This window comes from Mixophyes fleayi, chromosome 7, assembly GCF_038048845.1.
Source record: "Mixophyes fleayi isolate aMixFle1 chromosome 7, aMixFle1.hap1, whole genome shotgun sequence".
NCBI classification, from domain to species: domain Eukaryota; kingdom Metazoa; phylum Chordata; class Amphibia; order Anura; family Limnodynastidae; genus Mixophyes; species Mixophyes fleayi.
The window spans coordinates 132020197-132034047 of record NC_134408.1 but is presented as its reverse complement, the minus strand read 5'-3'; the positions used below and the strand labels follow the sequence as shown (position 1 = coordinate 132034047).

Here is a 13851-nt window from a genome sequence, read left to right as displayed (position 1 = left end):
ACGAATATTTTTTGTGGATAACCAGACACGATCTCCAATTTTTAGTGGTGGAATAGCCCGCCTCTTCTTATCAGCGAAAGATTTATATTTGACAGATGTCTTCTTTAAACAGGTTCTGACCTGAGACCAGATATTTTTAAAGGTCTGACAAACAGTTTCCACCGCAGGAACTTGGGTGGGCGGGAGGGCAGGAAATTCCGGAAAAGACGGATGGTGACCGTGAACCACCAGCACTAGACTTTTTGAAGATGACTCCTGAGATCCATCTTCAACGTCCGATGACGTCACGAACGCCCGATGAGGAGGACGGCGTTCAGACTGAACCTTATCACACAGATCCGTAGATGAAGGATCCTGTGGAGGAGGCCCTGGTGGAATAGACGAATGCTGTCTTTTGAATGAAACCACTTGAGAGAGGCAACGATGATGACATTCAGCTCCCCAAGATATAACTTGAGAAGTGCGCCAGTCAATCTGGGGAGAATGACACTGAAGCCATGGAAGGCCTAGGACAATCGGACTTGTCGTAACAGGAAGAATTAAAAACGAAATCTCTTCATGGTGTAACCCACCAATCTGAAGCCTTACTGGAGACGTACTCTGGGTGATGAGACCATTGATGAGACGTGATCCATCCATAGCAGTCACAGTAATCGGTGTTCTCAAAGTAATCACTGGTAGGGACCATTGATTTACTAATGATTTGGAAATAAAATTTCCTGCTGCTCCGGAATCAATCAATGCCTGTGACTCAAAGGTTTTAGTAGCAGAGGAAATCGTAACATCAAAAGTGCAGGCTTTTAATTTCGTAGAAGATGGCGAGGACTCCAGGAACCCTAACCTTATCTCCCCAGTATTGGTTAGAGCCCGGCATTTCCTGGGACAAGAATTGAGCATATGCGTAGAATCGGCACAATAGATACAAAGTCTATTCTTTATTCTTCGGTCCCTCTCCTCTAAAGTTAATTTGGAGCGACCTATCTCCATGGGTATCCCCGGAGATGAAGCTGGGTGAAATTGAGGATTTGAGAGAAGAGGTGTTTTAACCGAAGTTGTTTTCTCAGGTTCTCTTTCACGAAACCTCAGGTCTACCCGATGGCAAAGAGAGATCAAATCTTCTAAAGAGGAGGGTAGTTCTTGTGAAGTCAGTGCGTTTTTAATTTTATCGGAAAGCCCCTGCCAGAAGGCGGCAACTAGTGCTTCAGTGTTCCACTGAAGTTCAGAGGCTAAGATCCTAAATCGAATGACGTACTGAGCCACAGTGCGAGATCCTTGGCGAAGACGGAGAATGCTAGATGCAGCGGAAATAACACGACCTGGTTCATCGAATACACTTCGGAACGTGGAAATAAACTCGGCACTATCCTGTAACAATGGATCGTTTCTTTCCCACAGAGGGGAAGCCCATGCGAGAGCTTGTCCAGAAAACAATGAAATAAGATAGGCCACTCTGGAACGATGGGTAGAAAAATTTTGAGGTTGGAGCTCAAAATGAACTGAGCATTGAGTAAGAAAACCCCTACAGGTTTTGGGGTCTCCATCATATTTTGACGGAGTAGGCAGGTGTAGCGTGGAAGCAGTAGACACCTGGGATGGCACAGGGGAAGAAGATGACGACACAGAAGGATCAACAGTGGCTGCTACCTTTGGCACAGAAGTTACTTGGGCGACTAAAGTCTGATAACATTGCAGCAACTGTTGTTGACGAACATCTTGTTGTTCCATACGGGTAACCAGATACCGCAGCATCTCTATAGCTGTTGGTTCCGAATCTGGGTCTGTCATGGCCTGATCTTACTGTCACGGGCACTAGGAGTCTTTACCCAGGGATCACCAGATGATAGGCTTACCAGAGCAGTATAGGTGGTAATATGGTACTCTGGTAGCAGGGTGATCACGGAACAGGAAATAGCAGATGATGAGATGCTCAGGAAAGTCTATGACTAGCAGCACTGGCAATATGGAGGTAGTAATACACGAGGAACTGTATGGACAAAGGACACGTGAAGGTAGTCAGTGGTCTGCGGTAGCAAGTTGTACCACTGCTATAGTGAGGAGGAATGTCCAACAGAAACGAGGAGGTGATGAGAGTCAGCGGTCTGCGGATAGCAAGTTGTACCGCTGTCAGAGTGAAGGAATGGAATCCAAGTGGAGGTATCCAGGTAGTCAGTGGTCTGCGGTAGCAAGTTGTACCACTGCTATGTGAGAGGATAATGGAACAGGTGATACCGGAAACAGGGATCAGTGGTCTGACATCAGCAAGTTGTACCACTGAATATATATGTGAGGAGGTGCACGGGGGAAGACTGCAACACAGGATATACACAGGCACCTTATACACGATCCACAGTAATATGCACAATATAGGTATATATATATGTAAATGACTGATCAGGTCTGCAATCTAGAAAGTCTCTTGAAGTAGTCCAGCACAATGATAACACAGTCAATGATGGCAAGAGACTCAGCGGGTAGCAGACTCCAGAGAGAACCAAACACAGTCCAGCAAGATATGCAATACACAGCACAGTCAATGAAAAGTATGCATACCGTGGTTCAGCAGTAGCAGTCAGATGGGATTGCAGCGGTACCTGAGCGGCTGGAGACCGACTGGATAGGAAGTCCCAGGATAGGAGAAGCAGCGGTCTAACAGGTGCAGCGCACAGGTGAGTAGACCGACAGAGACACGAATCCACAGGAGTCAGCAACACGTGGAACTGGACTCATAGGAAACCCAGGAGAATGGAGATGATCCAGCAGAGGGTAGTAGAAGAGATACAAATCCAATGCTGACAGGAGGGTAGAGGCCAGTGGAACACGTGAAGGCGTGGAGAGTGGATCAGCAGGAGATGGACGATAGCGCTGACCACAGCGGCAGGACTCAGCGGCACACGGAGGTAACCAGTAGCAACCACAGGAACCAACAGCGATGGGAAACAGGAGTGCAGCGCAGGGCAGGAACTGTAGATCACGAAGTGTAGCAGATGGTAATGAAAAGCGGCAGTCTCGAGGAAGTCACAGCAAAGATGAGATGAGAGTGTAGTGCACGGAGGCAGCGGATAGTAATCAGCTGGCAGTCACGATGTTGAACCCAGGCGAGTTGCAAGCAGGGGCCTGTAGTGCACAGAGGCAGCGGATAGAAATCAGCAAACAGACTTGATGAGAAGCAGGTGAGTGAGGTAAAAGCTGGAGTGCACGGAGGCAGCGGATAGCAATGAGCAAACAGTCACATTGATATAAAATAACGTTGAAGTGGTGTAGAAGACTGTAGTGCACGGAGGCAGCGGATAGGAATCAGCAAACAGTCATGATGATACAGTTGATGGTAGAAGTGGTATGGAACCACAGTAGTAGAAGTGGTTTGGAAACCACAGGAATCAGCAGCACTGAATACACAAGTAATACAGGAACACCTTCAGAGACTCATGAGGAATGAGACTCCAAGATCAGGCAACGTGGTAGTGACCACAGGTGCTTAATATAGGGAGGTTGCCTGATCTGCCAATTAAGTTAAAGGGGTATACACTGAAGTATAGAAAAGGGCTGCGCATGCGCAGACCCTCAGGATGGTGGACGGCCACGGTTCCTAAATGTCCGGGAAGAGGCACTCACGGTCCGGTGAGTGACAGGTATACAGCCCCAATGACCAGCAACTTAAAAACCCTATATCAGAAGTATATCATAGAGGCTCAGTATAATATACAAGCCACTGTGTTGTTCTGAACATTTATAGAAAGGTAGTTGGTAGTCTCAATAATATATTGTATATTTTCCTCTTAAACAGGAAGCCATATGAACCTCTTATATTGCTGGATTCACTGGAAAAAAACAGGTTGAAGAAAACAGGGAAACCTTATTTTTTATATTGTGATAACTCGTCTATGAAAATAACAATATCATAGACTGAAGAAGCATCTGTGAAAAAGAATTACTAAAGGGAATGTAATTTCAGTTTTAGCTTATTAATATAATACAGCTTTCTTCTTTTCTATATAGTAATCATCTTGTCTGTTTGAAAGGTATATGTAATTCTAAGAGCTCATTTACAACTGTCTATTTTTTTATCTTTTTGTTTAAACTTTTTATTTTCAGAAGACATATATGATATAAACCCGTCTGTTGAAAAAAGCATATTAGAAACTAAAAAGAAGGCCTACACTGGAAAATCATAATGGACACTCAACACCACACTAGAAATACCACAGACTCTTTTATACCTCAAACACACCACCACACAAGAACACCCTTCACCCCAACCACACCAGCCACACAAATATTCCAAATCCCCAATGCACACATGACACACCAACAAACACAAACCTACCTACATAAATTGAAATCATATTCCACAAGAACAAGCCTAAGACAAACAAATAACCAGTACATCCCACATGGTCCACTACTTTTAAATCAACCCCATAGTCATCACTTCAACCACAGACTAACTGGCGGCTACCATTAAGAATCCACAAGCCAACACCATAACAAAATAACACAACAAAGAGACACAACAAAAAAAAAAATTCAACTACAAATCCATACATATAACTACAGATCACACAAGAACAGTCACCCAAATACCATACAAACTACTTCCAAATCCTAAATCCACAGATCCAGAGAAACAAGAGATCCCTAACCAACACATACAACCCAGAGCATCGCCCTTGCCCACACTATTGGCAGAGCCCAATTTTTTAGACCAGGACATACTACTACTACATAATAGACACAGGAAAACTATCACACCATACTCCCAAAATAGCACCAATACAAAAAAGGTAAAGAGAATAAGAGGATGTAGAGGAAGAAACAGAGGCAGGACTAAAGAAAAAACCAATGAAGAATCAAAAGCCAATGAACACAAACCATTCATATTCAACCTAAGCAACAAAACCCTGAACACACCATAAGTCAACCTACTTAAAAAAAAAGGTCTTAGCTTCACACCCACAACATACACTTCTAGTTTTGATGCATGAATTGACACAAGTACTGCAGCAAACCCTAAAAAGATACTTCACCAAAACAGTACTAGAGAGATTGAACAGGACAAACAACCAGACCCCACCAGACACACTACATAAACACACCAAACTTAAACCTAATTTTAACTTCTACCAACATACACACAATACAATGCTATCACACTATCCCTGTAATATTGATCCTACAAGTGACCAGTCACATCCTTGTTAACAAGATTCAACTGCATCATCTTCTTTTCCAGCTGGTCAGTTCTTTTCCCGATCGTGTTTTTTTCAGATTTAAGGGTATGTATTACTTTCTGTACTCCTGATTGGAATGTAGAGAGGGTTTTTTTGTAATAGCATGGGGGTGGGGGTTCATCCTGCTCAGATTCCAAATCTACCATAATCTGAGGGAGTCTGACCTGTCTGGTCCTGTTTCGTGAAGAGGCCTTTTTTGAATGAGAGCTCTTCACTGGAGTATTTATTTGCCTTGGACATAATTAAGTTCCAGCCTCAATCAGAGTGTTACGATCCTCCATGTGGAAACAGAAAAGATAAGTATAGTGAACCTAGAGAAATTACAGCTACAAGGATTAAGTAATAACATAACTGAGGGGAATAAGGCCTAATCATAACTGCAGTATAAATATGGTATATCAAATGAATCCATTTATAAAATGAGCTACTAAGGTGTAAAATGTGAAGTTATAGGGTCTGGTGTGTGTTTATTGGTGGCTCTACCCACCTCTATGTTAACAGATAACAGCACTACTTTCAGGGGAAGCTGAGCAGCTTCAAAGGCCCCTGGGGTGAGCTACATCCTGACATAGGAGAGTTTTTTTGACATCTAAAGAGACATTGGACAAATGGAAGGGAGTCGTGGTCTTACACAAGGAGAGCAAGTGAGGAATTGCTATATTTTGTATAGGCAAATATATTTTAAATATTATTCATATATTTCCAAAATACCACTTAAAAACAAATAAAAGTAGTGATCAACCACATATTCATCAATAGCACGATGAAGGACAGCCCATACTTAAAATAAAGCATTCTGTCACCCAGAGAAGTTGAGAAAATGAGTATAAGCTCAACTAACACACTGGATCTAGGCCTATTTTGTATCAATAAATTGGTAAATTCATAGTGGATCTATTAATAATAAAATTGGGTCTGCGTGACACTCCACAGAAAAGTTAGGTCACATAGTAGAATTGGGTATTAAATTAGGGAACATGCAAATTGTGGTTGTAAATAGTATCACAGATACTAGGTAGGGAAAGGTGTAAAAGTGTTTTTAAAAAGCTGAGACCAGTTACAAGAAATTGTCAGCTCTTGGAGATCAATCTAATTGAAGGACCGTCCATCTCTTCTGTCTGCTCCAGACATACAGATCATTATACGTAAGTTATGCCCTGAACTTCCATCCCATTTGTTTTTATAACTATTATGCATTTTTTTTATTTGTATGTCAATTGTTAATTTATTTTTTTCATAACCAGTAAGCATTGTCCTTTTTGTATATTAAATTGAAAAATTAATAAGTACTGTCCTTATTGCTCTAAACCAGGCCTGGCCAACCTGTGGCTCTCCAGATATTGCAAAACTACAAGCCCCAGCATGCTATGCCTGTAGATGCCAGCCAAAAGCTTTCAGGGTATTCTGGGACAGTTTCACAACACCTGGAGTGCCAGGCCTGCTCTAAACAAATTCACTGCCTGTTTGCAAGAGATAGATTGCTTGGCTGGGTTAACCTTTTAGATACCAGTGTGTGAAGTGTTAACTATTTTAGCTGCCAGAGCAGAGAGAGTGCGCAATTGTGTAATTAAGTCATGGGTTTGCTACGGGCCTTATACTGAGCTGGTGACCTTATGCGAAGAAGTGTGGAAGAGTGTGACTGTGTTGGGAAAGGGACCAGCTAAATCTGTAGCCTAAGAGAGAGGTGAGTGCGAGACTTAGGCTCAGGGCTGGTGCTAGGGTCCATGGCGCCCTAGGCATTTTGAAAAAATCGGCGCCCCCCCCCACAAAAATCGGCGCCCTCCAGAGCCCGGCGCCTTAGGCAAGTGCCTAACCCTGCCTAATGGGAGCACCGGGCCTGCTTAGGCTGGAATCCTGTGTGTTCCCTTACAGTAAGCTTCCAAGTCAAGAGTGTGCAGAGTGCACCCATGGCTTGGAAGTGACTGGTAAAGGTAGTCAGGAGAGGTTCCCTGACAAAATAGAGGTGATATATTGTTTAATTGTGTGAAAAATGGATAAAATATTAAATCAGAGAGTGGCTAGAGGGCTATTTCTGACAATAAGCTTTCAGAGTCCTGATCCTAGAGCATGTTCAGTGTGTTTTCTGCAGTTTTTAGTTTCTCAAAGTTAGTGCTCATCACTCTGCAGCTGCTTCTGGTATTCCTTAATTGTTACCCTGTTGTATCAGTGTTCTGTGAAGTGATTAATTTTTGCCTGTGTTTGTAGTCAGCTTGTGCTTGCTCCTTGCTCTGCAACTTCTGTGCCTGTTGCTGCAGTTTCTGAATGATTTCCCAGTAACTACACCAGGCCTGGCCGACCTGTGGCTCTCCAGATGTTGTGAAACTACAAGTCCCAGCATGCTTTGTCTGCAGATAGCTCGCTGATAGCTGGCAAGGCATGCTGGGATTTGTAATTTCTCAACACCTGGAGAGCCACAGGTTGGCCAGGCCTGAACCACATCTTTGGCTTGATACTGACCATGTGAACTTCTAGAATCCATGAACATGGCTTGGTTTTGGACTTTTGGAGTTTGTTCAAGCCTGCAACTTCAGCCTGGTTATCTGCACATTTTTTTTCTTGCACTACAAGTAAATCCAGTTACTGCAGTTCTATTACCTGCACCAGCAATACCTGTGATTCACAAGTCCAGTTTTCTGTGTCTTCAGTCCTAACTTCTGTGAACCCTGATTACCTAAATTGTTACCTTCTCCAGCCAATGAGATACAGCCTTGGAACTCATTTACCATCACTCTTGTACCTGTGACTGTTTGCAATGTTGTGTTTCAGTCCACAGCTGTTTTCGGGTTCCAGGGTTGAAGTGACCATGAATTGCTTATTACTCAATGTCTCTCACTTTAAGACCAGCTGCCACCTGGGGAGCTATCATAAAGATCTTTGGTTCTTAGTGCATTAAACTGCTGGTTCAGTTCAGTTGAAAATATTGTGCTGCGATCTTGAATTTAATATAAGCACCAAGTCGTCTCAAACAGAGGTGGTGTATAGGAACCAAGAGGCTAGGTGTGACCACGAGATGAGACAGCAGAAGTGAACAAGTGCTAATGGGGTGAGGACCAGAGAGAACTGGTGCTGAGGAGTTCATGGTGACAGACACAGGATGGAATTGATCTGTGTTTACCCTAGTCAGTGTTGGCAAACCTCCAGAAAGGTGGTTTGCTGATGTGATAGGTGAATCCCGGGGGGACCCGCTGGGAGCGGCAGCAGGCATTGGTTCATAGAAAGGAGCCTTAACAAGAGTCTCTTATCCCATTGCCACGGACAGTGTGGCCGCTATAAAACTTGGGAATTGGGTTCACATTTACTGTGTCAGCAGTAGTTTTTGGGAGCTATGGCCATGTACGGGCCTTTGAGGCGCTGGTCGAATTGGTTCATGTTGGGTGCAGGGCCTTGCTCAGTTTGTAGTATATGGACCTTTTAATATGTATCTCTATCTGAGTAAATAGACAGGGAAGATTGGGGGGCCTTAAGAATCTCAGGCAGCCAGAATGGCAGCTATTGCCCTATTATAGAGCAGCAGTAGGTTCTGAGGGGCATTTAGGCTGAGCAGTTGGGTATAGGGGTCTGTCCACCTACGTGGGGCTGTTTCTCGCTCAACATTTGATGAAAGCGGAAATGCCACAAATGCTGGTACTGAGGCTGCTGTTGCTCTGCCCAGTGTTGGAATCTGGAGATGTTATGCACAGTCGGAGATGCTGGTAAGAGTCTCCGATTACTCATCTATATTCAGGGCCAGTGTTATGGTGGGACTCCAAATAGGATAACCTTTGGGTTCTGCTGAAGGGCTGGTATATTGGGTCACCAGGGCCTGGGAAAGCCCCGGGGCTTCATGGTAAAAGTTAGACTTTCCTCTCCTGTTCTGAAAATTTTGCCAGGGGAATTCTAATAGTTAGCTGTAGATTGATTCTAAAATGGTGCTATAGAATGTGGATGGTTGTAAAACAAGAGATAACTGTTGAATTACAAAAGTTTTTCAGTGTGGTACAGGAGCTGAGTAAACACCTGACCAGCTCTAAAGGCTTATTCCAAGCCTCTCCCCCCAACTATGCACTTTTTTGTGATTTTAAAACGTTAATAAATGCATGAAAAGTACATTAAAATAGGTTAAATATGAGTCAATATTGACAACAACCATTGCATTCTAAACTGTTAAAACTGCATTAAGCAGCAGATTTAATTCCGTAAATAACCGTGCAATGTGCCTCTGGAACAGACGCGAGACACCTTGCGCAGATATTTCTGCTCGCGCCCCATAGATGCAAAAATCTGCTTTAATTTTTACCGTAATGACGGTAAAAATGCGCATCCGCAATGTCCTTAGAAACATTGCGGATAATTGAATCAGCTTTTGGGCCTGATTCATTAAGGATCTTAGCTTGAGAATCTTCTTATTTCAGTCTCCTGGACAAAACCATGTTACAATGCAAGGATTGCAAATTAGTATTTTGTTTTGCACATAAGTTAAATACTGACTGTTTTTTCAAGTAGCACCCAAATATCAACTTTAAATTTCAGTGTACAAATAAGCTATCAAGTATTTGTGTGCTACATGAAAAAACAGTCAGTATTTAACTTATGTGCAAAACAAAATACTAATTTGCACCCCTTGCATTGTAACATGGTTTTGTCCAGGAGACTGAAATAAGAAGTTTCTCAAGTTAAGATCCTTAATGAATCAGGCCCCTAGTTATTATTTATTTAGTACATTCTACAAAATGACACCTAGGGCTAGATTTACTAAGCTACGGGTTTGAAAAAGTGGGGATGTTGCCTATAGCAACCAATCATATTCTAGCTTTCATTTGTTTAGTACCTACTACAAAATGACAGCTAGAATCTGATTGGTTGCTATAGGCAACATCCCCACTTTTTCAAACCCGCAGCTTAGTAAATCTAGCCCCTAGAATCTGATCGGTTGCTATAGACATCACCTCCACTTTTTCAAACTCGCAGTTTAGTAAATATACTCTCTAGACTACTGCACAAACTATTCCTTACCCGATAGATTGCAGTAGTAAAAGCATGAAAAAATAAACGAGAAAAACATTGAAAACACATCAATGAGATGTGTCTAAAGTGCCCCTTAGTTTTGATACTCTTTACATATTTCCCCAGTTGTAAATGAGCCCTAAAATATTTCAAAACATTAGGTATTCTAAGAAAAAAAAAAGTGTATATCTAAGAATAGCCCACTCTTGCATAGCATGTTGGGTTAAGAGATACTGAAAGCAATTGGTTGATATGTACAACAAATAAGGAAGCTGTGTTATGGGGATTCCCCCTGGAAGTTCCCAGACATCAGTAACAATCACCATCTGCAAGAGGCCAGTACGCTTTCTGAAACCTTAGAATCTAGACTTGCTGAATCAATTCCACAGGTCTTCTCATTTTGTACATGAATCATTTTTCTCAAAAGGGACATTTGTAGCACAGAACACCAAGGTAACTGTCAATGTTTAATACTAAACGTATTCTCTTTCAATTGTATTAATTGACTGATTGTTTTTAGTTGGACATTGATAACTTAAAAAGTGCAGTTTTGCTTCAGACCTTCTCGGTTAACTTAATTGTGTAGTATTAGCAGATTATTATCATTACTATAGTTATAATAATAGTTATTATAGTTAGCATTACTATTTTGTAGATCAAAACCTTTCATTATTTTTTTTATAGTAAATGTATATTTCTTTTTTAAGTTCATATAATTGCAATGAATTTTATATATTTACATTTTTAAAATATTGCTTGCTGTTTAATTTAATTTATTTATATCTAATAACTAATATTTTTACTATAATAATAATGTTTTTTATTTGCTTATTAGACTTTTAGGACCATGTAGAAACTTTAATTTTAATTACATGGAAAAATATAGTTTATTTTATTTTTATTTTCATTGGACAAATGATAGCTCCTACTGTGTGAATATACAGCAGCTGCGATAATGGCATGGAGCCGTCTGCTGTCTATTAAAGTCTTACCTTAACAATGCAATCATTTGACGAATGACCTCCAAGTTTAGAATTCTGTATATTTAGTATGTCAGTATGAAATATCCACTGCGGTTACAGATGTAGAAATGACTAAACATTGTAGTGTTCTACTCATATTTGGAGTAAATCAATAGAAAATATGCAGATAGGATTTCTAATACTGTTTGGTCATATAATTTTACTTATGTTATTTTTGTCATTACTTTCTTTTTGTATTCCTCTCGAACAACAACAGTGTAACTTTCTGTACTTTTCCACTTCATTTTATTGTCATTACAAATAAATAAGCTGAACTGTTATTTTCTGTTACGTGGTGTGATTAGTGAATTCCTGTTTGTCACGAAAAGTATTTTGCTCTGGTAATTTAAATTGCATGTAAAAACAGGATATGTCCTGCAATGGAGGAAACACGATTAGTTACGTGAATGCAGATTAAATTTCGGGTAACGAGATAACTCCATGTAACAGGCCATTAGGCTAAGCAGTAATGCGTAGCACGGTGGCTTAATGGTTAGCACGTCTGCCTCACAGCACTGGGGTCATGAGCTTGATTCCCAACCAAGGGGTATATTTACTAAACTGTGGGTTTGAAAAAGTGGAAATGTTGCCTATAACAACCAATCAGATTCTAGGGCCTGATTCATTAAGGATCTTAACTTAAGAAACTTCTTATTTCAGTCTCCTGGACAAAACCATGTTACAATGCAAGGGGTGCAAATTAGTATTCTGTTTTGCACAAAAGTTAAATACTGACTGTTTTTTCAAGCACATGGCCTACAGACTTTTGCTTTCTACATAGTGACAGCACACCAAGCTGACTTGTACTATGGGTGTAATCTACAGTAGGACATTTATTATCTCATATCTATTCTAGTCAATAATGGCTATATAACGAGTGTGTCACTGAACCTCATTGCATCATTTCTTTCACCTGATTTACATCTAAAGTGATGAAACCCTCTGCTTTGTTTCCTCTTTCAGGAAAGGTTCAAGTTCCATTTAAGTTGCTAAATAATGATTCACTAATAACCCTACTATTTAAAAGTTTCTGCTAAGATACAGACATATACTGCATATCTATCTATATATATATATACATACATAAATGTTTTTTGTAAATTTTGTGAAATTGCTTGCTAGAAATAAAAACAGTTAAGTAGCCCTTCTGATGCCAACCATGTCTGCTTGTGTCCCTGATGTTCAACTTGCAGTGTGACCTGGAAACTGTTCTGCGAACCTGACCCTTGGCTTGTTTCTAAATACGTCTGTGTCTCTTCCTGTTATATCATTAATGCTCAACTACTGTGTAGTGCAGTTATCCTGGGGCCCTTGCAGCGGGCCACATTGCACTCTGGTAAGCCATAAGACTCTGTGTCACAAGTGAGCCAACGTTAACGCTAGCAGCACAGACAGCGATATTACCCACAGTTTGAAACAATACCGCAACACGCAAGTCCATGTGAACCATTAAATGATTAAATATATATTCTATAACTTTATTCTATTTATTTTACATAGAATATTGTGTTTTACTTCTAGTTCTCCCAAACCATTAACCCATTTACCTACTTGGTTTCCAGCCTACCAGCCGTGACCTTCAGGTCACAGCTGCCAATGTAATGCCAGGTACCAGGTCTGCCTCTGTATTACTGTACTTTGAATACAGCGTAAATCAATGCTGCTCAGACTCAATGGGTAGCAGAACACAGTCACCGCGCTGGACTAAGACTGATGTCATCTCGGCAAGTGAAGGCTACTTTTATTGGGGCCAAATGCTGGAATCTTGGCTTCTCTGTAGCACTGGATTGCATTTAGATGCCTTTAGTAGAGATGAGTGAAGAAGATGAAAATGTTTTCATAATTAAATATCACAGTGGAACAGCTTTTCACAGAGGTACAAAGTTCCGATGATACAATCTTCAAGTTCCACTTCACTTTCCTATTTCATGGAGTTCCATTCCATACAGTATTCATACATTCACATTTTGCGAAACTGTCTGATTAGATCAGTGGATGGCAACAGGCGCCTCGGAAGGCCCTCAGAGACCCACTGTTATAAGGCAGAGAATAAGACTGAACAGGAGCAACTGACTTCTGCATTATATAACCTCCTCTACACAACGCAGGAATAGTCAGAGGAGGAGGAGGGAGTGCACTGTGCTCTCCCTCCATTCTCTGCATGCGTCAGCTGTAAAAGTAAGTAATAGTATACATGTGGGATCTGAGGTCTTTGTGAGGCTATATTGGGGCAAGTGAAAGGCCTGAGTGGCATGTGGTGTAATTTTGGAGCAAGTGGGAGGCATGTAGGGGTATTATGGGATGAGTGATGTGGAAGAGGTGTGAGAGGTATGTGGCTGAGGTGTAGGAGGCATGTGGGCTGGGACTGTTGGGCATAAGGGGTGGTCTGATGGGCATGTGGAGAGGTCTAAGGGTATGTGGGAAGGTCTGACATGCATGTTGTGAGATCTGGGGGCATGTGGGGAGGTTTAAAGAGCATGCGGGGAGGTCTGAAGGGTATGTGTGGGGTGGTCATAATGGATGGGATTTCCTTCCCTTACCTTGTCCTCCAGACACGAGTCAAGTTATTTTCTGTTCGGATATCCGGTGGTCAGGAGATAAATACTTCAATGAAAGGG

General features: G+C 41.5%; 1 protein-coding gene across 1 annotated transcript in view; it reads left to right on the top strand.

Moving 5' to 3' along the window:
- Positions 1-10550: 10550 nt before the first annotated feature.
- Positions 10551-13851, top strand: part of TANK (TRAF family member associated NFKB activator) — a 65989-nt gene continuing 62688 nt past the window's right edge. The window contains exon 1 of the mRNA XM_075180767.1: positions 10551-10664. The gene's annotated coding sequence lies outside the window, so the exon portion shown is untranslated. The remainder of the gene's footprint in view (positions 10665-13851) is intronic.